The sequence below is a fragment of the Bombina bombina genome, chromosome 6 (genome assembly GCF_027579735.1).
Source record: "Bombina bombina isolate aBomBom1 chromosome 6, aBomBom1.pri, whole genome shotgun sequence".
Lineage (NCBI taxonomy): Eukaryota > Metazoa > Chordata > Amphibia > Anura > Bombinatoridae > Bombina > Bombina bombina.
The window spans coordinates 1,051,234,241-1,051,259,908 of record NC_069504.1 but is presented as its reverse complement, the minus strand read 5'-3'; the positions used below and the strand labels follow the sequence as shown (position 1 = coordinate 1,051,259,908).

At 38.9% G+C, this 25,668-nt stretch overlaps 1 protein-coding gene across 4 annotated transcripts in view; it reads right to left on the bottom strand.

The window, feature by feature from the left end:
- Positions 1-24,784, bottom strand: part of ERC1 (ELKS/RAB6-interacting/CAST family member 1) — an 871,748-nt gene extending 846,964 nt beyond the window's left edge. For all 4 annotated transcript variants that reach the window (XM_053718843.1, XM_053718844.1, XM_053718845.1 and 1 more), the window contains exon 1: positions 24,680-24,784. The gene's annotated coding sequence lies outside the window, so the exon portion shown is untranslated. The remainder of the gene's footprint in view (positions 1-24,679) is intronic.
- Positions 24,785-25,668: the final 884 nt, after the last annotated feature.

Genomic DNA, 25,668 nt, shown 5'->3' with positions numbered 1-25,668 from the left:
GTTACTGGTGCTAAAATCATATTCCTCTTAGCAGAAATCTTCATCACTTTCTGCTGCAGAGTAAATAGTACAAGCCGGCACTATTTTAAAATAACAAACTCTTGATAGAAGAAATAAAAAACTACAACTAACACCACATACTCTTTACCACCCCCGTGGAGATGCTACTAGTTAGAGCGGCAAAGAGAATGACTGGGGGGGCGGAGCCTGAGGGGAGCTATATGGACAGCTCTGCTGTGTGCTCTCTTTGCCACTTCCTGTAGGGATTGAGAATATCCCACAAGTAAGGATGAAGCCGTGGACCGGATACACCAATGTAGGAGAAAAAAAAAAGTTGTACGGCTGGGTTTTCAGTATTTTGGGTGGCTCTTAAAGTGATTGTAAAATTTGATGAATAAGTGGCCGGTATATAAAAATAATCTTAAAAACAGGGGCACTTTAATTAAACAATGAAACTTCTTTTTTAAAATACTTACCTTTGCTTTATTGAAAACAGACAGGTGACCCTCCGCCTGGCTGTCCTGCTGTATTTAGCATATCGGTGACGAATCCGGCTTCTCCAAAAGTTGCATGCCCCATGAGCTGGATGCCAAAGGGGGCATGCAACGATTGGCGAAGCTGGAGTCATAATCAAAATGCTAACTACAGCAAGAGATGCTGGCTGAAGATCGCCGGTTTGTTTTCCACCTATGCCCCTCAAGATAAAGATAGCTAATGAGCCAATCAGAAGCAAGAAAACATGTGTATACTGCAATTACTGGCAGTATCCTCATCCATATCAGTATGGGAGTGTTCCAGGAGTGTGACTCTAGCTACATTATTACCCTTCTGAAAGAGTTAAACACATAATAAATAAGGGAATTTGTTTAAAAATACATTAAAGGGACAGTCTAGGCCAAAAAACATAATTTATGCTTACCTGATAAATTTATTTCTCTTGTAGTGTAGTCAGTCCACGGGTCATCAATTACTTATTGGATTATATCTCTTCCCCAACAGGAAGTTGCAAGAGGATCACCCAAGCAGAGCTGCTATATAGCTCCTCCCCTCACATGTCATATCCAGTCATTCGACCGAAACAAGACGAGAAAGGAGAAACCATAGGGTGCAGTGGTGACTGGAGTTTAATTAAAATTTAGATCTGCCTTGAAAGACAGGGCGGGCCGTGGACTGACTACACTACAAGAGAAATAAATTTATCAGGTAAGCATAAATTATGTTTTCTCTTGTTAAGTGTAGTCAGTCCACGGGTCATCCATTACTTATGGGATACCAATACCAAAGCTAAAGTACACGGATGAAGGGAGGGACAAGGCAGGAACTTTAAACGGAGGGAACCACTGCCTGAAGTACCTTTCTCCCAAAAATAGCTTCCGAAGAAGCAAAGGTGTCAAATTTGTAAAATTTTGAAAAAGTGTGAAGTGAAGACCAAGTTGCAGCCTTGCAAATCTGTTCAACAGAGGCCTCATTTTTAAAGGCCCAGGTGGAAGCCACAGCTCTAGTAGAATGAGCTGTAATTCTTTCAGGAGGCTGCTGTCCAGCAGACTCATAGGCTAAACGTATTATGCTACGAAGCCAAAAGGAGACAGAGGTAGCCGAAGCCTTTTGACCTCTCCTCTGTCCAGAGTAAACGACAAACAGGGAAGAAGTTTGACGAAAATCTTTAGTTGCCTGCAAATAGAACTTCAGGGCACGGACTACGTCCAGATTATGCAAAAGTCGTTCCTTCTTTGAAGAAGGGTTAGGACACAATGATGGAACAACAATCTCTTGATTGATATTCCTGTTAGAAACTACCTTAGGTAAGAACCCAGGTTTAGTACGCAGAACTACCTTGTCTGAATGAAAAATCAGATAAGGAGAATCACAATGTAAGGCAGATAACTCAGAGACTCTTCGAGCCGAAGAAATAGCCATCAAAAACAGAACTTTCCAAGATAACAGCTTGATATCAATGGAATGAAGGGGTTCAAATGGAACGCCTTGCAGAACGTTAAGAACTAAGTTTAAGCTCCACGGCGGAGCAACAGTCTTAAACACAGGCTTAATCCTAGCCAAAGCCTGACAAAAAGCCTGAACGTCTGGAACTTCTGCCAGACGCTTGTGTAGAAGAATAGACAGAGCAGAAATCTGTCCCTTTAACGAACTAGCGGATAAGCCCTTTTCTAAACCCTCTTATAGAAAAGACAATATCCTAGGAATCCTAACCTTACTCCATGAGTAATTCTTGGATTCGCACCAATATAAATATTTACGCCATATCTTATGGTAAATTCTTCTGGTAACAGGTTTCCTAGCCTGTATTAAGGTATCAATAACCGACTCCGAGAAGCCACCCTTTGATAGAATCAAGCGTTCAATCTCCATGCAGTCAGCCTCAGAGAAATTAGATTTGGATGGTTGAAAGGACCCTGAATTAGAAGGTCCTGCCTCAGGGGTAGAGACCATGGTGGACAGGACGACATGTCCACTAGGTCTGCATACCAGGTCCTGCGTGGCCACGCAGGCGCTATCAGAATCACCGATGCTCTCTCCTGCTTGATTTTGGCAATCAGTCGAGGAAGCATCGGAATTGGTAGAAACACATAAGCCATGTTGAAGACCCAAGGGGCTGTCAGAGCATCTATCAGCACCGCTCCCGGGTCCCTGGACCTGGATCCGTAATAAGGAAGCTTGGCGTTCTGGCGAGACGCCATGAGATCCAGATCTGGTTTGCCCCAACGATGAATCAGTTGAGCGAAGACCTCCGGATGAAGTTCACACTCCCCCGGATGAAAAGTCTGGCGACTTAGAAAATCCGCCTCCCAGTTCTCCACGCCTGGGATGTAGATCGCTGACAGGTGGCAAGAGTGAGACTCTGCCCAGCGAATTATCTTTGAGACTTCCAACATCGCTAGGGAACTCCTGGTTCCCCCTTGATGATTGATGTAAGCCACAGTCGCGATGTTGTCCGACTGAAATCTGATGAACCTCAGAGTTGCTAACTGAGGCCAAGCTAGAAGAGCATTGAATATTGCTCTCAACTCCGGAATATTTATTGGGAGGAGTTTCTCCTCCTGAGTCCATGATCCCTGAGCCTTCAGGGAATTCCAGACTGCGCCCCAACCTAGAAGGCTGGCGTCTGTTGTTACAATCGTCCAATCTGGCCTGCGAAAGGTCATCCCCTTGGACAGGTGGGGTCGAGAAAACCACCATAGAAGAGAATCTCTGGTCTCTTGATCCAGATTTAGTAGAGGGGACAAATCTGAGTAATCCCCATTCCACTGACTTAGCATGCACAATTGCAGCGGTCTGAGATGCAGGCGCGCAAATGGCACTATGTCCATTGCCGCGACCATTAAGCCGATTACTTCCATGCACTGAGCTACTGACGGGTGTGGAATGGAATGAAGGGCACGGCAAGCATTTAGAAGTTTTGATAACCTGGCCTCCGTCAGGTAAATTTTCATCTCCACAGACTCTATAAGAGTCCCTAGGAAGGAAACCCTTGTGAGTGGTAATAGAGAACTCTTTTCCACTTCACCTTCCACCCATGCGACCTCAAAAATGCCAGAACTATCTCTGTATGAGACTTGGCAGTTTGAAAACTTGACGCTTGTATCAGAATGTCGTCTAGGTACTGAGCCACCGCTATGCCTCGCGGTCTTAGTACCGCCTGAAGTGAGCCCAGAACCTTTGTAAAGATTCTTGGAGCCGTAGCTAACCCGAAGGGAAGAGCTACAAACTGGTAATGCCTGTCTAGGAAGGCAAATCTTAGGTACCGATAATGATCCTTGTGAATCGGTATGTGAAGGTAGGCATCCTTTAAGTCCACTGTGGTCATGTACTGACCCTCTTGGATCATGGGTAGGATGGTTCGAATAGTTTCCATTTTGAATGATGGAACTCTTAGGAATTTGTTTAGGATTTTTAAGTCCAAGATTGGTCTGAAGGTTCCCTCTTTCTTGGGAACCACAAACAGATTTGAATAGAATCCTTGCCCGTGTTCCGTCCGCGGAACTGGGTGGATCACCCCCATTAAGAGGTCTTGTACACAGCGTAGAAATGCCTCTTTCTTTATTTGGTTTGCTGACAACCTTGAAAGATGAAATCTCCCTTGTGGAGGAGAAGCTTTGAAGTCCAGAAGATATCCCTGAGATATGATCTCTAACGCCCAGGGATCCTGGACATCTCTTGCCCAAGCCTGGGCGAAGAGATAAAGTCTGCCCCCCACTAGATCCGTTTCCGGATAGGGGGCCCTCTCTTCATGCTGTCTTAGGGGCAGCAGCAGGTTTTCTGGCCTGCTTGCCCTTGTTCCAGGACTGGTTAGTTTTCCAGCCCTGTCTGTAACGAGCAACAGCTCCTTCCTGTTTTGGAGCGGAGGAAGTTGTTGCTGCTCCTGCCTTGAGGTTACGAAAGGCACGAAAATTAGACTGTTTGGCCTTTGATTTGGCCCTGTCCTGAGGCAGAGCATGTCCCTTACCTCCCGTAATGTCAGCGATAATTTCTTTCAAGCCGGGCCCGAATAAGGTCTGCCCTTTGAAAGGAATATTAAGCAATTTAGATTTAGAAGTCACGTCAGCTGACCAGGATTTAAGCCATAACGCTCTGCGCGCTTGGATGGCGAATGCGGAGTTCTTAGCCGTAAGTTTGGTTAAATGTACGACGGCATCAGAAACAAATGCGTTAGCTAGCTTAAGTGCTTTAAGCTTGTTCATAATTTCATCCAATGGAGCTGAGCGAATGGCCTCTTCCAGAGACTCAAACCAGAATGCCGCTGCAGCAGTGACAGGCGCAATGCATGCAAGGGGCTGTAAGATATAACCTTGTTGAACAAACATTTTCTTAAGGTAACCTTCTAATTTTTTATCCATTGGATCTGAAAAAGCACAACTATCCTCCACCGGGATAGTGGTACGCTTAGCTAAAGTAGAAACTGCTCCCTCCACCTTAGGGACAGTCTGCCATAAGTCTCGTGTGGTGGCGTCTATAGGAAACATTTTCCTAAATATGGGAGGAGGGGAAAAAGGCACACCGGGTCTATCCCACTCCTTGCTAATAATCTCTGTAAGTCTTTTAGGTATAGGAAACACGTCAGTACACACCGGTACCGCATAGTATCTATCCAACCTACATAATTTTTCTGGAATTGCAACCGTGTTACAATCATTCAGAGCCGCTAATACCTCCCCTAGCAATATGCGGAGGTTCTCAAGCTTAAATTTAAAATTAGAAATCTCTGAATCCAGTCTCCCTGGATCAGATCCGTCACCCACAGAATGAAGCTCTCCGTCTTCATGTTCTGCAAATTGTGACGCAGTATCGGACATGGCTCTCACATCATCAGCGCGCTCTGTCCGTAACCCAGAGCTATCACGCTTGCCTCTTAATTCTGGCAATTTAGATAATACTTCTGTCATAACAGTAGCCATGTCTTGCAAAGTGATTTGTAAGGGCCTCCCTGATGTACTTGGCGCCACAAAATCACGCACCTCCTGAGCGGGAGGCGAAGGTACTGACACGTGAGGAGAGTTAGTCGGCATAACTTCCCCCTTGTTGTCTGGTGATAATTTCTTTACATGTAAAGACTGACTTTAATTTAAAGTTACATCAATGCATTTAGTACACATGTTTCTGTGGGGCTCCACATTGGCCTTCATACATAGTGAACAAACAGATTCATCTGTGTCAGACATGTTTAAACAGACTAGCAATGAGACTAGCAAGCTTGGAAAATACTTTTCAAATAAATTTACAAGCAATATAAAAAACGCTACTGTGCCTTTAAGAAGCACAAAAAGCTGTCACAGTTGAAATAACAATGAACCAAATTAGTTATAGCAACCAAATTTTCACAGTAAATGTATTAAGTTAGCAAAGGATTGCACCCACCAGCAAATGGATGATTAACCCCTTAATGACCACAGCACTTTTCCATTTTCTGTCCGTTTGGGACCAAGGCTATTTTTACATTTTTGCGGTGTTTGTGTTTAGCTGTAATTTTCTTCTTACTCATTTACTGTACCCACACATATTATATACCGTTTTTCTCGCCATTAAATGGACTTTCTAAAGATACCATTATTTTCATCATATCTTATAATTTACTATAAAAAAAAAATGATAAAATATGAGGAAAAATTGAAAAAAAAACACACTTTTTCTAACTTTGACCCCCAAAATCTGTTACATATCTAAAACCACCAAAAAACACCCATGCTAAATAGTTTCTAAATTTTGTCCTGAGTTTAGAAATACCCAATGTTTACATGTTCTTTGCTTTTTTTGCAAGTTATAGGGCCATAAATACAAGTAGCACTTTGCTATTTCCAAACCATTTTTTTCCAAAATTAGCGCTAGTTACATTAGAACACTGATATCTTTCAGGAATCCCTGAATATCCCTTGACATGTATATATTTTTTTTTAGTAGACATCCCAAAGTATTGATCTAGGCCAATTTTGGTATATTTCATACCACCATTTCACCGCCAAATGCGATCAAATACAAAAAATCGTTCACTTTTTCACAAACTTTCGATTTCTCACTGAAATTATTTACAAACAACTTGTGCAATTATGGCATAAATGGTTGTAAATTCTTCTCTGGGATCCCCTTTGTTCAGAAATAGCACACATATATGGCTTTGGCGTTGCTTTTTGGTAATTAGAAGGCCGCTAAATGCCACTGCGCACCACAAGTGTATCATGCCCAGCAGTTAAGGGGTTAATTAGGGAGCTTTAGGGAGCTTGTAGGGTTAATTTTAGCTTTAGTGTAGTGTAGTAGACAACCCCAAGTATTGATCTAGGCACATTTTGGTATATTTCATGCCACCATTTCACCGCCAAATGCGATCAAATTAAAAAAAACGTAAAATTTTTCACAATTTTAGGTTTCTCACTGAAATCATTTACAAACAGCTTGTGCAATTATGGCACAAATGGTTGTAAATGCTTGTCTGGGATCCCCTTTGTTCATAAATAGCAGACATATATGACTTTGGCGTTGCTTTCTGGTAATTAGAAGGCCACTAAATCCTGTTGCGCCTCACACGTGTATTATGGCTAGCAGTGAAAGGGTTAATTAGGGAGTTTGTAGTGAGCTTGCAGGGTTAATTTTAGCTTTAGTGTAGAGATCAGCCTCCCATCTGACACATCCCACCCCCTGATCCCTCCCAAACAGCTCCCTTCCCTCCCCCACCCCACAATTGTCCCCGCCATCTTAAGTACTGGCAGAAAGTCTGCCAGTACTAAAATAAAAGGGTTTTTAAAAAAAATGAAATTTTTTTTTTAGCATATTTACATATGATACTGTGTAGGATCCCCCCCTTAGCCCCCAACCTCCCTGATCCCCCCCAAAACCGCTCTCTAACCCTCCCCTCTGCCTTATTGGGGGCCATCTTGGGTACTGGCAGCTGTCTGCCAGTACCCAGTTTACAATAAAAAGTGCTTTTTTTTTGTTTGGTTTTTTTTTTTCTGTAGTGTAGCTTCCCCCCCCCCACACACACAGACAAACCCCCACCACCTTGCTGATCGTTTTTTTTTTTTTTTTTTTTGACATTTTTTTTATATTTTTTATTTCCACATTTTCTGTAGTGTAGCGGTTCCCACCCGCTCCCTCCCCGTGCGTGCGCGCCCCCAGCCACCCCCGCCCACGATCCCGCCCCCCTTCACATCAACAGGGCCATCGATGGCCGCCACCCGCCTCCCGGTCCGGCTCCCACCCACCAACGCAGGGAGCCACCGATCTCCGGTGCAGAGAGGGCCACAGAGTGGCTCTCTCTGCACCGGATGACTTAAAAAGGTTATTGCAGGATGCCTCCATATCGAGGCATCACTGCAATAACCGGAAAGCATCTGGAAGCGAGCAGGATCGCTTCCAGCTGCTTTCCACACTGAGGACGTGCAGGGTACGTTCTCAGGCATTAACTGCCTTTTTTCTGAGGACGTACCCTGCACGTCCTCAGTCGTTAAGGGGTTAACCCCTTAATACCCAAAAACGGATAACAATCTAATAATTAACGTTTTTATCACAGTCAAACACACTGTCACCGGTCTGCTGTGACTGATTACCTCCCTCAAAATGAATTTTGAAGACCCCTGAGCTCTCTAGAGACGTCCTGGATCATGGAGGATGAAGTAGGAAGATTATGACTGAATTTTTACTGCGCAAAAGAGCGCTAAAATAGGCCCCGCCCACTCATATTACAACAGTGGGGAAGCTCAGTTAACTGTTTCTATGCAGAAACAAAAGTTAGCCATGTGGTAAAAATCATGCCCCAATAAGTTTTATCGCCAAGTACCTCACAAAAAACGATTAACATGCCAGTAAACGTTTTGAACATACATTTTAAAAGTTATGAAGTGTTATTAATAAGCCTGCTACCAGTCGCTTTTACTGCAGTTAAGGCTCATACATTACTTTAGTATTAACAGTATTTTCTGAGTCAAATTCCATTCCCTAGAAAAATACTTCAGTGTACACACATTCATCAGCCTAATACCAGTTGCTACCACTGCATTTAAGGCTGAACTTACATTACATTGGTATCAGCAGTATTTTCTCAGTCAATTCCATTGCTTAGAAAAATAATTTACTGCACATACCTCGTTTGCAGGGGGGCCCTGCATGCTATTCCCTTTTTCTGAAGTTACCTCATTCCTCAGAATGTGCGAGAACAGCCAGTGGATCTTAGTTACGTCTGCTAAGATCATAGAAAACGCAGGCAAATTCTTCTTCTAATGCTGCCTGAGAATAAACAGCACACTCCGGTGCCATTTAAAATAACAAACTTTTGATTGAAGAAATAAACTAAGTTTAAAAACACCACAGACCTCTCACAACGACCTATCTTTAGTTAGGTTGCAAGAGAATGACTGGATATGACATGCGAGGGGAGGAGCTATATAGCAGCTCTGCTTGGGTGATCCTCTTGCAACTTCCTGTTGGGGAAGAGATATAATCCCATAAGTAATGGATGACCCGTGGACTGACTACACTTAACAAGAGAAAAAAACTTTCATGATTCAGATAGAGCATGTAATTTTAAACAATTTTCCAATTTACTTTTATCACCAATTTTGCTTTGTTCTCTTAGTATTCTTAGTTGAAAGCTTAACCTAGGAGGTTCATATGCTAATTTCTTAGACCTTGAAGGCCACCTCTTTTTAGAATGCATTTTAACAGTTTTTCACCACTAGAGGGTGTTAGTTCATGTATTTTATATAGATAACACTGTGCTCGTGCACATGAAGTTATCTGGGAGCAGGCACTGATTGGCTAAACTGCAAGTCTGTCAAAAGAACTGAAATAAGGGGCCAGTTTGCAGAGGCTTAGATACAAGGTAATCACAGAGGTTAAAAGTATATTAATATAACTGTGTTGGTTATGCAAAACTGGGAAATGGGTACTAAAGGGATTACCTATCTTAAAACAATAACAATTCTGGTGTAGACTGTCCCTTTAAATTGGAACTAAAGAATTATATTTTTACATTAGAATATCACTTTAATAAAATGTTATTATTACAACTCTTTAACTATATGTTTAACACATTTAAAATAAGTTAAACACAGTTATCTGTGTGTATTTGTGCAATAATAAAAAGCTCTAATGAACTACAGAATTTTATTATTGTTCTACCTCCATATCAATTTATTGAACTTGCCTCTAATATTTTCATCACTATTGTGTGACCATAAAATGTGTTTTAAAAGAGTAGGAGAGTTTAGCATATTATAAACACAACATCATGTCATGTTCAAGGATTACCTGTTATTTAGTTCCCAAAATTTCACAATCCAAACAGAAACACACGGCTGCAGAGTTATAACGACACATTTGCACCTGTGGCCAAGCACACACTCTCTAGTGAGTTAACTGGTCATCCAAAAATCTCACAGGTCCCTACATATATTATAAATCAAATATATCATCCATCCCTGTCTATCATGAAGCTGGAATGTAGATTACATTAAAGGGACCATAAATTCAAAATTAAAAACTTTCATGATTCAAGTAGAGCATGCAATCTAAAAATAACTTTCCAATTCACTTCCATTATCAAAATATACAGTGTATTTTCATATGCATACTTTCTGTAGCATCAGCATTTACTGAGCATGTGCAAGAGTGCAAAGTATATGTGTTTTGTGATTGGCTGACTGCCCTCACATGATACAGATGGAGGGAAAATGGAAATAACTAACGAACTACAGAATGTTGTTATTGTTCTAACATGTCCCGTTTACAGCACATGCCTCTAGCGTTTTTATCACAATTGTTTGAAAATAAAATGTGTTTTAAACGAACAGGAGAGCTTTAGCATATTCTAAAACAAAATAAAAAAAACATCATGTCATGTTCAAGGATTACCTATTACTTATTTCCCAAAATATCACAATCCAAACATAAAAACACACGGCTACAGAGTTATAAGGCGCTATAGCTATTGGCTAAGATAGTACTTTCCAAATCATGCACACTAACTGTAGTCTGTGTATGAAGTCAATTATATAATACAGACATTTTATTATCTATTATCTATTTACTCACCCATATACACAAAACTTTATATCTCCCCTATCCCATCTTTCTCCTTCCTAAATATGTCTAAGATATCTTCCTTGAAAGCCTCCAATCTTCTCATACTGATCCCCCACTTCTATAAACCCTTCATCATTGTTGACACCTCAATTATTACAACTTCACCCTTTGTCTATTACCATGTAGTATAACCCTACTCTATCTTTTAACCAAAACAGCCAATCTCTCACCAAAATCTGCTGCTCTCCTCTAGGTTACATCACAGAAATTCCACCATTCCTTATTCAAGACACCACTAAAATTCTGGTCCTCTCACTCAATATATCCCTTCTTGACTTCTGCAACAGTATTTTAATTGCTTTTCCTCACAGGTTCAACTCATCCTAAATGCTTCTGCCAGGTTTGTATCAACCATACCCAATAATCCTGCTTTTTTTTGTCAGCCCCTACACTGGCTTCCATGCACGTTGACAAAACCAAAACAGAACAAGCATATTCTATTTATTTACTGGGATTCAGTTCAAATTCAATCTATGATGAATACACTTAAAGAGACAGGAAACACCATGTAATTACAACATTTTAGTGCAGTCTTCCAGTAGATAACTTCTAGACTCATAATTATAGTTATTATAACAGTTGAACACCTTGTTTGATGCAACGGTCTTGAGTATTGCGATGACAGGGCTTACCACTGTCATTGTGTTAGCTAAATTGCTATGGTTTGGCTTCCACAGAAAAGATAAGATAAACTACAAAATTATGGAGGGAAATGTGTCAAAGATAGACTTATGAAGCTCTGTCATGTGTTCCTTCAGTTTTTATGATTGAGAAAGCTACAATTTTAAAGACTTAAAAGGGACACACGTATGTCAAAAATAAGCTTCCATAATTCAGATGCCTTTTAAAACAACTTTTCAAATAACTTCCATTATTAAAATGTGCACAATCTTTTTATATACACACTTTGAGGCACCAGCTCCTACTGAGAGAGTGTACAAGAAATTCATAGTATTTATTTATATGCATTTTTGATTGGCTGATGGCTGTCACATGATGCAGAGAGAGGAAAATGCAAACTAACTACTACTCATTTGAAATCCAGATTAAGTGCTTTTGCCTTGTCTTTTTATTATGCATTTATTGATTATGCAATTGAAAAAGTGGGTAAAATATAAGTGCATGGCAAAGCTGATATATTATGCATAATTAAAAGAGACATGAAGCCCAAAAATTATCTTTCATGATTCCCAAATAGCATTCAATTTTAAACAACTTTACAATTCACTTATATTGTCTAAAAGTCTTTATTCTCTTGATATCTGTTGTTAAAGGGACACTGAACCCAAAATTTTTCTTTTGTAATTCAGATAGAGCATGCAATTGTAAGCAACTTTCTAATTAACTCATATTATCAATTTTTCTTCGTTCTCTTGCTATCTTTATTTGAAAAAGAAGGCATCTAGGTTTTTTTTTGGTTCAGACACTGGACAGCACTATTTTATTGGTGGATGAATTTATCCACCAATCAGCAGGAACAACCAAGGTTGTTCACCAAAAATGGGCCGGCATCTAAACTTACATTCTTGCATTTCAAATAAAGATATCAAGAGAATGAAGAAAATTTGATAATAGGAGTAAATTAGAAAGTTGCTTAAAATGTCATGCTCTATCTGAATCACAAAAGAAAAAAAATTGGGTTCAGTGTCCCTAAAGAAATAGCAATGCACATGAGGCATATTGTGTGGATTACAGACCTGGCCAGGCAAGCAGTTTGTTTTGACGCTCCACATACAGGCTTTTTAACTATGTTTTATTAAACCTTGTGTTTTTATATTGCACTCTATAAGTATAATTCACAGTGTGTGACACTTAATTCTTTTTAATAAATTGTGATACTTATATAGCTAACACTATCTATTTTAATCACGAGGCACATATGTACAGCCACCAGTCAGCAGCTCCTGAGCATACCTAGGTATGCTTTTTAGCAAAGGATACCAAGTGAACAAAATAAATTAGATAACATAATTAAATTGAAAAGTTGTTTAAAATTACATGCTCTTTCTAAATCATGAAAACAATTGAGTTTCATGTCCTTTATTTTACAATCTCTAGTGTTTGTTATCCTTTTGAGGGTTGGATATTTCTTTTTTACAAAATCAGTGTGATACAAATTAAGCCTCCTAATTACATATATATGAATGATTTGTAGATAGCAAAAAGAAAACCAAACTTTTTTTTCTTTTTGAGACGGAGATTTTACAATATTTTATGTGATTAAGCTATACCAGTGGTGGGCAGTTCTATACTACTGCACAGATAAGAGCACACACACAAAATTACAATGCACAAGAATGATTATAAGCAATGTGCTGCTGGCTAGAGTATGAACCCCAAGGAGAGAAGGGCGGATGGATGTAGATGGAAGTCACACTTCTCTCAGCAGTTAATGGGAAAAAAATGCACAAACGCCAAATGCAAACAGTCGAAGAGGACCTTTTGCCTTCAGACTCTTAGCTACTCGCTGCTTGATACCACTCAAGGGTCAATCAGACATTGCATGATGTTCGAGTTCAGCCACCAACTGCACACACAGTATTTTTATTATAATGGTTCAGCAAGGTCTTTGGTACAAGCACTTACAGAAGAAAATCATTCAGACACCCATTAACACACCGGCTCTTTTTGTCATACATAGTGCTCTTTTATTAGGCAAATATCAAAGGTTGAATTCCACTATCGGCTGCAAACTCGCTCATGTGAGCCTGCAACTGACATTTAAGAAGAAGTAGTTTAAACCAATGCTTCTTAAATTCTGTCCAACACTTTTAAATCCCCCTATATTAATCTAAGGCGATTGAGAAGCTCTGCTCTTGCGTGATTGGTGAACGAGAGCAGGGAGTGGAATTGCACGAGTGTTAACTTGTGCAATGATCAATATGGGCAGCAAATTATGCCAGTAAGTTGTGACCCAGCCAACCTTGTCTGTACAGACCTGCACCATAGCATTCCAGCACTTAGTTCATTTAATTTATTCTATAAATTCAGGCTAGCGTTTGAGGAAAAAAAAAAATACTAAACTTTACCATCACTTTAAAAAGAGACAAGAAATAATAATTAAATGCCCCGCAGTGTATTTCATATACAAGGATACAGAATTTTCCTCCCATGCATATCCCAAGTGCCACAGTTGTGTGTGAATATGTAAAAAAAATTATATATATATTTTTCCAATTTTCTCTCCGGTACACTGCACTTTCCTGACCCAGCTGCTTACTACACAGAGATAGCATTAAAGGGACACTGAACGCAATTTTTTTCTTTTGCGATTCAGATAGTGCCTACAATTTTTAAATTTACTCCTATTATCACATTTTCTTCATTCTGTTGGTATCTTTATTTGAAAAGCAAGAATGTAAGTTTAGATGCCGGCCCATTTTTGGTGAACAACCTGGGTTGTTCTTGCTGATTGGTGGATAAATTTACCCACCAATAAACAAGTGCTGTCCAGGGTTCTAACCAAATAGCTTAGATGCCTTCTTTTTCAAATAAAGATAGCAAGAGAACAAAGAAAAATTGATAATCAGAGTAAATTAGAAAGTTGCTTAAAATTGCATGTTCTATCTGAATCACAAAAGAAAAATTTGGGTTCAGTATCCCTTTAAGCAGTGCTCAAACTCATTTTCATCTAGCCCTGATTAGTCACAATCAAGAGATACACATATGCTATTAGGTTGATTTCTCATGGACTGCTCTTTATTTTTAAAACATTCCATTTTCATGGTGCTCGCTTCTGCAGCACATCTACTAAAGCATTCCCTTTACATTGTGCTCGCTTCTGCAGCACATCTACTAAAGCATTCCCTTTACATTGTGCTCACTTCTGCAGCACATCTACTAAAGCATTCCCTTTACATTGTGCTCACTTCTGCAGCACATCTACTAAAGCATTCCCTTTTTATTGTGTTCGCTTCTGCAGCACATCTACTAAAGCATTCCCTTTACATTATGCTCGCTTCTGCAGCACATCTACTAAAGCATTCCCTTTTCATTGTGCTCGCTTCTGCAGCACATCTACTAAAGCATTCCCTTTTCATTGTGCTCGCTTCTGCAGCACGTCTACTAAAGCATTCCCTTTACATTGTGCTCGCTTCTGCAGCACATCTACTAAAGCATTCCCTTTACATTGTGCTCGCTTCTGCAGCACATCTACTAAAGCATTCCCTTTTCATTGTGCTCGCTTCTGCAGCACATCTACTAAAGCATTCCCTTTACATTGTGCTCGCTTCTGCAGCACGTCTACTAAAGCATTCCCTTTACATTGTGCTCGCTTCTGCAGCACATCTACTAAAGCATTCCCTTTACATTGTGCTCGCTTCTGCAGCACATCTACTAAAGCATTCCCTTTACATTGTGCTCGCTTCTGCAGCACATCTACTAAAGCATTCCCTTTACATTGTGCTCGCTTCTGCAGCACATCTACTAAAGCATTCCCTTTTCATTGTGCTCGCTTCTGCAGCACATCTACTAAAGCATTCCCTTTTTATTGTGCTCGCTTCTGCAGCACATCTACTAAAGCATTCCCTTTTCATTGTGCTCGCTTCTGCAGCACGTCTACTAAAGCATTCCCTTTACATTGTGCTCGCTTCTGCAGCACATCTACTAAAGCATTCCCTTTACATTGTGCTCGCTTCTGCAGCACATCTACTAAAGCATTCCCTTTTTATTGTGCTCACTTCTGCAGCACATCTACTAAAGCATTCCCTTTTTATTGTGTTCGCTTCTGCAGCACATCTACTAAAGCATTCCCTTTACATTGTGCTCGCTTCTGCAGCACATCTACTAAAGCATTCCCTTTACATTGTGCTCGCTTCTGCAGCACATCTACTAAAGCATTCCCTTTACATTGTGCTCGCTTCTGCAGCACATCTACTAAAGCATTCCCTTTATATTGTGTTCACTTCTGCAGCACATCTACAAAAACATTCAATTTTTTTTAAATAATTTGTACGTAGATATTATGGTGCTCAAGAATTAATTTGTGATATATACACTATACATATGCAAAATCAAAATACTATTGCCTCTTTAAAACCATTTTGTTAACAACATTTCCATTATTTTGCAATCCGTGAACACAACCATTGAAAAGCCTCTTGAGTTTTGTTTATGTTACCTCCTTTGCTGTAGCTAATATAGGACAGGTGCAAATGCTCTCCTACACTGATCAAGCGATCATTATGCAGCATGTTCTAAAGTCTGTGGGATGCATTCCAACCTCTCTAGGTACCGTGGATAAAACACATTTTAACAGAGAAATAACAGGAAAAGTTGGTAAAAGAAATATTGAAAGCACAATATTTTTTTTTTTAATTGAAGAATAACCCCTTAAACGACCGGACTTACATGTCTACATCGGAACAAAGTTCTGATGTAAACAAATAAGTTAAAATTGAAATAATAAACTGCATTTTTTCAATGATGGGATTGTGTATGTATATACCTGCCAGGTGAAAATGTTACTCTGATCACACCCTCTCTTTGCATATGTTTAGCTATAGTGAAACACCTTATTGTGTAGCAATTTTTTTATTATTTTGCATGGGTAGTAACCTGGACAACTGACCATGGGTGGTCTTAAAGGGACACTGAACCCAAAAATTGTCTTTCGCGATTCAGATAGAGCATGCAATTTTAAGCAACTTTCTAATTTACTCCTGTTATCAATGTTTCTTCGTTCTCTTGCTATCTTTATATGAAAAAGAAGGCATCTAAGCTTTTTTTCTTAGTTCAGTACTCTGGACAGCAGTTTTTTGATTGGTGGATGAATTTATCCACCAATCAGCAAGGACAACCTAGGTTGTTCACCAAAAATGGGCCGGCATCTTAACTTACATTCTTGCATTTCAAATAAAGATACCAAGAGAATAAAGAACATTTGATAATAGGAGTAAATTAGAAAGTTGCTTAGAATGTCATGCTCTATCTGAATCACAAAAGAATAAAATTGGGTTCAGTGTCCCTTTAAGCTTGATAAAGGGAACAATTATTTGAAATAGCGGATTTTGACTGCAGAAACTGCATCCTATGCTGATTTTGTCTATACGGCAGTATTTGCTATAGAAAAAGCTATGTAATCGAGAGGTAATGGCAGTGTTGGTAGAAGAAGTATCCCTGCAGTTACTTTGAATACAAAACACGTATCAGCTGCTTGCCTGACTACATTATCCTTTTAAGGGAGTGATCTGCTAATAAATAATAACTGTTCTATGGGTACATAACATTTCTTATTGCCCCACAATATTCCTTTAATGAATGTTTTAAGCACATTCCCCTACTTACAACCTGAATATCTTAAAGAAAAAAATCTCTGAAAAGCCATTAAAATCTCTTAAAGTGAAGGTAAAGTTTCAATGGTTGCTAAACATAGTTAAATGTACGACTTAAATTCATTAGGACTTTCATTCATCAAATTTCTTAATATTGTTTGCAAACAAAGTTTTACCTGTTTTAATGCACTAATATTCCATTCGATAATAACAACCCGTTTTTCAATGCTTTTAATACTTCCTGATGACGTTTTTCTCACTTCCAATTGAAATCCTGGCCGTTAGGCGGCCGTGACCCTACGCCATATTCCTATTGGCCTATCTGTGCATGCGTCCCATCTAATATGCATAACTGCAATGACAAGGCTTGTGGCCGATTCGCGCATGCGCACTTCATTCCTACCTGCTTATTCCGTTGTCAAACAGCATAGTAATGAATGAATACAATATTGTGACTCATTCATTACTATGTTGCGAAGTCAGGTAGACGCATGCGCTATGGGGAGCAGCTGTATTGACAATCGCATGCGCATTGCGGTTTCAATCGTTTAGTTGCGCATGCGCAATTGTAAGGCTCTTGTGAACTTGCATATCAGATACGTATAGAGCGGGCGGGACCGCTCTATACGTAAAAACTTAAAAAGAAAGGAAGTATAAGATGGGAGGAGTCAAGACGAAAACGGTAGGATTAAAATGTAATAAAAAAAACGGCTAAATTGAATATTTTTATTAAAAAAAAAAAAAAATAGCGACTATGTTAATATAGATGGCGAGAATGAGTTAGTGTGTTGAAACTGTCCGAAATTTACTTTCACTTTAAGCTACCTTTGTTGCTAAGGTTTTTTTATGTATGCAGCTCAAAAACTCTCCCACCTAAATTCAGAAATGCTACTTATTTGGTACTGACGCACAGCCAGTCTTCTCTATTTACATATTGCCTCCTATCCCCTCATTCTGTATTCCCCCAGACCTCAAAATCAGGCAGCTCAGGGCCCTACTTATCTTACGTAAGCCACACTACCGTTGACAATGCCTCTGCCTCCCCATGTCACCCATGCTTCTTCTTAACGCCTCCACACACAAACAACTGCGCGCTCCACCTTCAAGCCGAGGCTCCATATTTACAGCAGCACTTCACTGTTGCACCTACACACCCAGCCTTCAATAGTGAGTGAATGTTGATGTAACATTTATTCACTATCTTTCACTACTCACCACAGTTCAATTTGTAGTGTGTGCGCACGCGCATATTATATATATATATATATATATATATATATATATATATATATATATATATATATATATATATATATATATATACACACATACATATATATACATACATACATACATATACACACACATTATGTATATATATATATATATATATATATATATATATATATATATATCTTCTTAAAAAGGGACATTGTAGTGGAAAAAGTACATGTTATAAAATGTTAAAATTGCTAGAGAATGGTACTCTGAAGGTCCCATGTACTAAAGGGTTAAAGAACAAGGTTTCTGACTTAGGAACCTGTCTGCCCGCCTTTGAGGCAATCGGGCAGCAGACACTATACGTTCACTGTCTGGATGTACACTGCTTTTGGGTGACCAATCACACAAAATCAGGGACTGTCAATTGTCCCTAACAAACGTGATCGGGTTGCGGAGAGAAGAAGCTTCTTACATTGCGGAAAGCAAGGGCTCAAAAACAGCATCCACTGCTCTGTACATTGAGCCATATGTGTTTAACCACTGCAAAGTCCTGCTTGAGAGTCCCAGAGAACTGCTGGTCCCAAGCAGGAAACAGCAGGTGAGGCAATCAGCAGTAGATGCATGACCATCCCATCACAAACTGTGTTCAGCTCAGGACCTACAAACAAAAAAACAAATATATAGACTTGTCTGAATCACAATCAACATAAAATAAAAATAACAAAAACAATGTGATAGTGCACAAAAGGATATACTGTGAGAAATGTAAAGGTCCCAATATTATTGCTTGCAGATCCAAATGGAACCTCCAAAAAAGAGAAAGGTTGCAAAGTGAAGTCCTGCAATATATTAATGCGTATGTAATAAAGGGTTAATGTACTCACATACTCTAGAGCTTAATATCAAGTTCTAGATATAAAGGCTCTTTGATACTCCAAATGGAGACACAGAAGTGGTATTCACAACGCTTAAGAGTAAAAATATTTATTAATGAAAAGTTATATCACTAGGCTTGTTTAAAGAGAATACACATTGCAAGAACCTCCACTATCACGGACCGTTACAAAGAAACAATGTCTCTGAGATGTGGCTATTTGGTTCAGAAGGTAAGTCTCCGCCTATTTGGTGACGTCACTGTGTTCTCCAACGTACATAATTGCTGCTTGGCTTTGTCAAGGGTCTACAATGCTTACGGCTTCCAAGCAGGACTTTTTTTGTTTAACCCATTTGTAGGGGGACAAAAAACCAGAGCTCCAGGGTAAATAGTAAAAACTATATATTATTATATTATATAATTATATTATATTATATTATTACACTGAGATATTCCGTTAAAATCCAACTTGAAAGTGTCACCTCCTGACACATATACAGTAGGACAATCAATCATTTTGCACAGGTGGTTTCCTTATATCATTTTGCCATAACAAAAATGTCCAGGCAATGTATGGGGCCTTCATGGTGGCAACAAAAAGTCCCATAAATATTAGTAGTAGTTCTTACTTGCCAATTTCACTTTTTAAACCAGCAATTTTATCCAGAAGTGAGCAACAATGGATTAAACTAAGTCAGATTTCAGTGGGTTGCTTATTGCTTTACTTGTGAAAAAGCGAAGCTATTCTTGCCCTTGTAAGAGGTCAATCCCGGTTTCCAGACTTTGCCTAATACAATTTGCTCATTACTGAACCTGGTAATTTCAAAATCTGCTTTTCAAAGCAAAAATAGGTAAACAAATCTACCTTAAATTAAATTGATTACACACAGAATTGTTGGCCACTAAAACAACTATTAGAACGCAATTGTTGTGCTAAAATGATCTAGGACTTTAACAGCTCCCGACCTTTTAAGCTACGTGGAACACTTCAAAGAGCCTAATAATTCCGCAGCACACTTACTGTTTTAATTGAATTCATTGCCCGTAAAAGTCACATTTACATAGCAGCATAAAATCCCCACTTGTTTCCTTTACATCTCCTTAATCTTGTTTGAATCCTTCATTTTTTAAGAGCTCACACAGATGCTAGACATTTTCATTAAAGGAACAGTAAAGTCAAAATTAAACTTTGATGATTCAGAGCATGCAATTTTAAACAACTTTCAAATATACTTCTATTATCTCATTTGCTTTGCTCTCTTAGTATCCTTTGTTGAAAAGCATACCTAGAAAGGCTCAGGAGCAGCAATGCACTAATGGAAGCTAGCTGCTGATTGGTGGATACACATAAATTCCTCTCGTCATTGGCTGACACCATGTGTTCAGCTAGATCGCAGTAGGGCATTGCTGCTCCCTCAACGAGAGAATGAAGGAAATGTGAAACTAAAAGTACATTGGAAAGCTGTTTAAAGTTGTATGATCTATCTAAACCATGAAAGGAAAATGTGGGGTTTCTTGCCCCGCTAATTCTATAAATACTATATAACCATTTTCCTCATAGACTCAAAATGACCTAAATTAGCAAGTTAGAAATTGAGAGGTGACATTTTATTTCTGGTAACAAAATGAAAGGTAAATCTATATAATATGCAATTGAGAATAATAAAGGGTGATTTGACACTGTCAACACTATTAGCAGAACAAACTCAACATGAAATCCCATGCAATGTAGATTCATTATTGGACTTGCCTGCTTTTCTTGTAATAGACAAACTTTATTTCTATTCAAACACTCAAACTGTGATGCAATGAAAAGGATGCTAAATTATAGTTGTATCTACAGTTATGTTGCTATCTGCATAACAGTAGGTGTACCCGATCGATACATCATATCTACAAATACCTGATGATAATAATAATACACATATTTAAAAACACAGATTACTTACCAGTCAATCAATTTCATCAGAAAGTAGAAACATATCGAAATGGTGGGTAAGATGGCTACCGGAGAATATAGAAATGTCTCCCAGAATAATGAGGGGATATTTTTACAATGCCTATATATACCAATATAACCCTTCTTGCTCGAGTCAGTTCACATATAGTCAAGTCAGAACCTTATGTTAAAGGTGTTTCATCCTGAAATTAACTTAAAGATGTATTTTTTAAAGTTTCATTAGCTGTTTAATTATTGACAAATAAGTGTAAAGCCACTGGAGTGTGCAGCCAATGGCTGTGTCGAATATAACAGTGTTCTGCACTTATAGTTCTAATAGGAACTGAAAAGCTCACCATTTCAGAATGGAATTACAGGAAATGGGGACAAAAAGAATGAAAGTATTTTGTAAAGTTTTACTTATATGTACACAATTTATCATTTTATATTACCATCTCAGTGTCTAATGTCCCTTTGAGACCAAAAAGATGCATCTTCCTGAGGAACGTCTACATCAAGTGCAAAGAAGGGGAACTACTACTATCACAAGCATGCCATGCACAAAAGCACAAATGGGCAACCTGTTTTAGTCCAGGACTGTGGCAGCATGCAAAAGGAAGAGGCCGTGCCAGGGATTAGAAACGTACATGGTAAGCCACATTATGAGGTATTACTGGCACCCTGTGCTGCACCTAAACCACTGATAAAATAACTTTCTAGGAAGTCTGAGCACCCAGATCCCAGAATTGGCCAAGTCCTAAGATTAAGTGTTTTTACTTTTCTGAAGACCTATAAAACTTTAAAAGCTAAGGGCTACAACAAGATTTGGGGAACTTTTATAAGGTGTGAGGATAGGAACATCCTTTGGAATTCTATATTGATTTCAAAGATGTTGTATTATCTTATAACAAACATTTTCTAAGTGTTCCATGTATCTGAACTTTGAGTTAATTTCCAGTGGAAGATTGCCTTTCAGTTACATGCTCTGATATTATTTTAAGCCCCGAATAAAGTGAATATTTAGACAATTTTTTAATGATCATTTTTCTGTTTGTCTCTACCAGCAGATTATTAAAATATCATTACAACCCAAATGCATTATTTATATAGGAATGAGGCAAAATAAATAAATAAAATACTGCACTATTTATTTATTTGCATACTCCTAATATAAAGTAAATTATAACACTATGGAACTGAGATGGTATAGGTGATAGTATTATAGCTAGAGGAGATCTTGACAAACCCATGCATCAAGGAGGTAAATGTGATGAACCAACTAACACCTTTGCTGCCTAATAGAATGCAAAAATGAGAGGCAGCGGGGCATGGAAAGCATCCACTGCTAGGTAAGAGGATAGCCTAGCATATCTGGGAATTGTAGTCCTTACTAACAGGTCGCAAGCCCACAAATGCTAGCACATTTAACCAGGGTCAAATTCCTGGGTGCACGATGCCCAGAAAAATTGAGGACTGTGTTAATGTATTTAGAAAGCTTTTACAATTGACTGATATGCTAAACTTTTGTAATTAAAATGTCTTTCATGCTTAGTTGTACAAAAAAATGTGTCAAATGGTTATAAATGAGATAACATTCATACCTGGCAAACCAACAAAACGAATAACTATGTAAAAAAGCATTTGGACAACTACGGCAGCAATCCACTTTATTCAATGCACCGCTGCCCCTAAGATGAGCGGATACTGTGCATCACTCGAGAGCACTGGTTTTTAAATCTCTCCTCAGGCCTCCCTAAAAGGCCATATTTTGAGGATTTCTAAAGTAGAGCACAGGTGAAATAATCATCTGATTAGTAAACATGGTTATTTGACCTGCTCTCACCCAAGGTAATCCTGAAAATCTGGCCTGAGGGAGGCCTAATGACAGTTTGAAAACCAGTGCTCTATAAATATAGTTCCTACTACTAACTATAGTTGTTCTGTTGCAGCTTTCACAGTTTTGAAATTGCCCTCTTTGATTTGCTAAAACACTCTTTGGAAATTGTAAAACAGTAAATTGTATTCTGAGTGTCCCAAGTTGGGAGTTGTGTTTCTTCTGCTGTGGCTTCCATAGTTAATGCATTCTCATGTTGCTTCAACTTTGCACTCCAGTTTGAACCCAATATCTAAGTTCTTTTTGACTTTGGAAGCCATTACAAAGTTTGAAGAGACCATAAGAGTGGTCATTCAGAGCTGAAGATCAAGAAACAATCTTGTGAATAACTGAAGATATCTTTATAAATTGTATATACTGTACAATAAAGCATTTGAGTTTTTTTACAGGTGTGAATGTTAAACAGCAATGTAAAAGAAAGATTACTGGGTCTATCTGAACACATCTGGTAAACCAATGACACGAGACATGTGCGTGTGTGTAGCAACCAATCACCAGCTAGCTCCCAGTGGTACACTGCTGCTGAGGATATGTTCATATGCTTTTCAACAACGTATACAAAGAACAAAGTAATATGATAACAGAAGTGAATTTAAAGATATCTTAAAATTGCATGCTCTACCTGAATCCTTAGTTTAATTTTTATTTCCATGTCCCTTTAAAACAAAAAAAATACACTTTTGGCTTCAAACCAGCATTTTCATTATAAAGACCCAATACCTCTTGTTATAATAAACTAATGAATACAACAACTATACCTACTGATGTAAGCAAGGAATTAAGCATACTGTATGGTAACTGACAACTTTTAACTTATTAAATAGATTTAATAATGTATAGATTTTCAGGATACTAGTGCTTATGATGTGCACAAGGAGTGCCAAGCACTGCTCATCACATCAAACGTGTCTCGTTAAACAGAAAAGGTTTAAGTGAGAATAAAACGAATGATGTCACAGCATCACATCTGCTGTCACATTACAAAGGGGGAAGGTACACAAACATTTAACCCAATTAATTCTGTAACATACAATATGGTGCCTAAGCATTTTAGCCTGTTCTGCACTCAAAGGGTCAACACAGAGTTTAGCATCATACAGTATAATAAAATGACATTTATAAGTAAAGGTCAGAGAAATTTAAATGGCACTCTATGGATTCTCCCCCGGAGTGACAGCCCTGAGACTGGAATGCAGTGATGGAGATTGGAGAATTAGGGCTTTCATTGCAAACTGTTGATGCTGGAGAATAAAAATCCATCTACAGGAGCAAATGTGCTTATCTGGGACAGTGAATATTGTAAGAAATAGACATTTGCGGATACATTATGGTATATATGTTTAAAGGCTGAGTTTAGCGTTCTCAAATATATAAAACGATTAGCACCACAAGAGCCCCACCCCAGAACCTTAAGACAAGCGCTAAAGACCACCACATCCAGAACATACCCCTATTGGGGCAGATCCATTCCAGCTCTGGATGCAGTTGGTCAAGACACCTTTCAAGTATTATAAGCATTTAAAAAATATATATTTTAATACAGATGGATAGAACATCCCAGGTTGGAAATAACATACCTATATCCACAGCATACCAAATCCTTACAGGTATGTATGTACATTTAATCAAACACCCTTCAGGGAAATCCAATTACACATCTAACGGGACCTGAACGGGCTACATATCAATGACAACCGCGCGACCATAGTACATATCAATGCCCATAAACAAAATGCCACCCACCGATATCCAGGGAGCTTACCCTGCCACGGGCCCTACACCGCCCATTCGGGGGTCACACCCGGTACCGTGATTACAACCGGGGACACTAAACGACAACGGCAACTGGTATGATGTCTTAAACTAAAGCGTTTCCATGACAGCAGTTGTCTCACCTTATCCAAAAGGTTCCGTTTGCTTTGCTCTCCAGTACCGGGCTGAGAGGTGCTGAGGTTGTGACGTGCGCGCTCACCAGCGAAGCAAAATGTCCATGCTGAGCTGCCGTACTCCAAAATTCAGCGCATCACAGTAAATCCCACCCATTTGGCTCATGATTGGCAACTCAGACCAAAGCCAACAAGTGCTGTGTCGTGCTTGGAGGTGTATGTATCCCAGCAAGCTTTGCCCTTTAACGTTATTTCTCCCCCCACTCACAAGCAAGCACAACAGCAGTAGAGCGGCCATGTTGTGGAGGTCGATATGTGGAAATGGATATTGATTCTGTATTTTCTATGCGAAACCTAATATTGCTTTATTATTATTATTTTAAATAAACTGATTCTCGTTAGTTACGATATTGCCTGGTGTGTGTATGTGATGTGTTGGTAAGTCTCTTGGATGAAGGGAAAAACAACATGAGTAAAGAATACGTGGAGTGGGATTGGAAACCATATTCACATTGTCAGACCACTCCTGGGCCTTAGGGTTAGGCCTGAAGGTTGTCTTGTACAGTAAAACTGAATTAATTCCTAAGAACACCGCCATAGAACTGTATTATTTTCTTAACGAATATACGGTTTCAGAAGCCATGCTGAATATTAAACTGGAATCAGCCTCAGTGAGCTAGGCGATAAGCCGGCACAGAGGCCAGTCTATGTAAAAAAAAATACAACCCCCAAGCTAATTTTACTAAAAATAAAAAATGTATAATTACATAATAAACAAAGCTATCCAAAATAAAAAAATGTAAACCTAAACTAATACCCCTATAAAAATAGAAAAATCCCCCCCAAAATAAAAACACCCCCTAATCTAATACTTAACTACCAATAGCCCTTAAAAGGGCCTTTTTTGCCCTAAGTAAAACAGCTATTTTACTTTACAAAATTCCCCCCTAACAGTAAACCCCCCCACCTAAATAAAAAAACTAACACTAAAAAAAAAA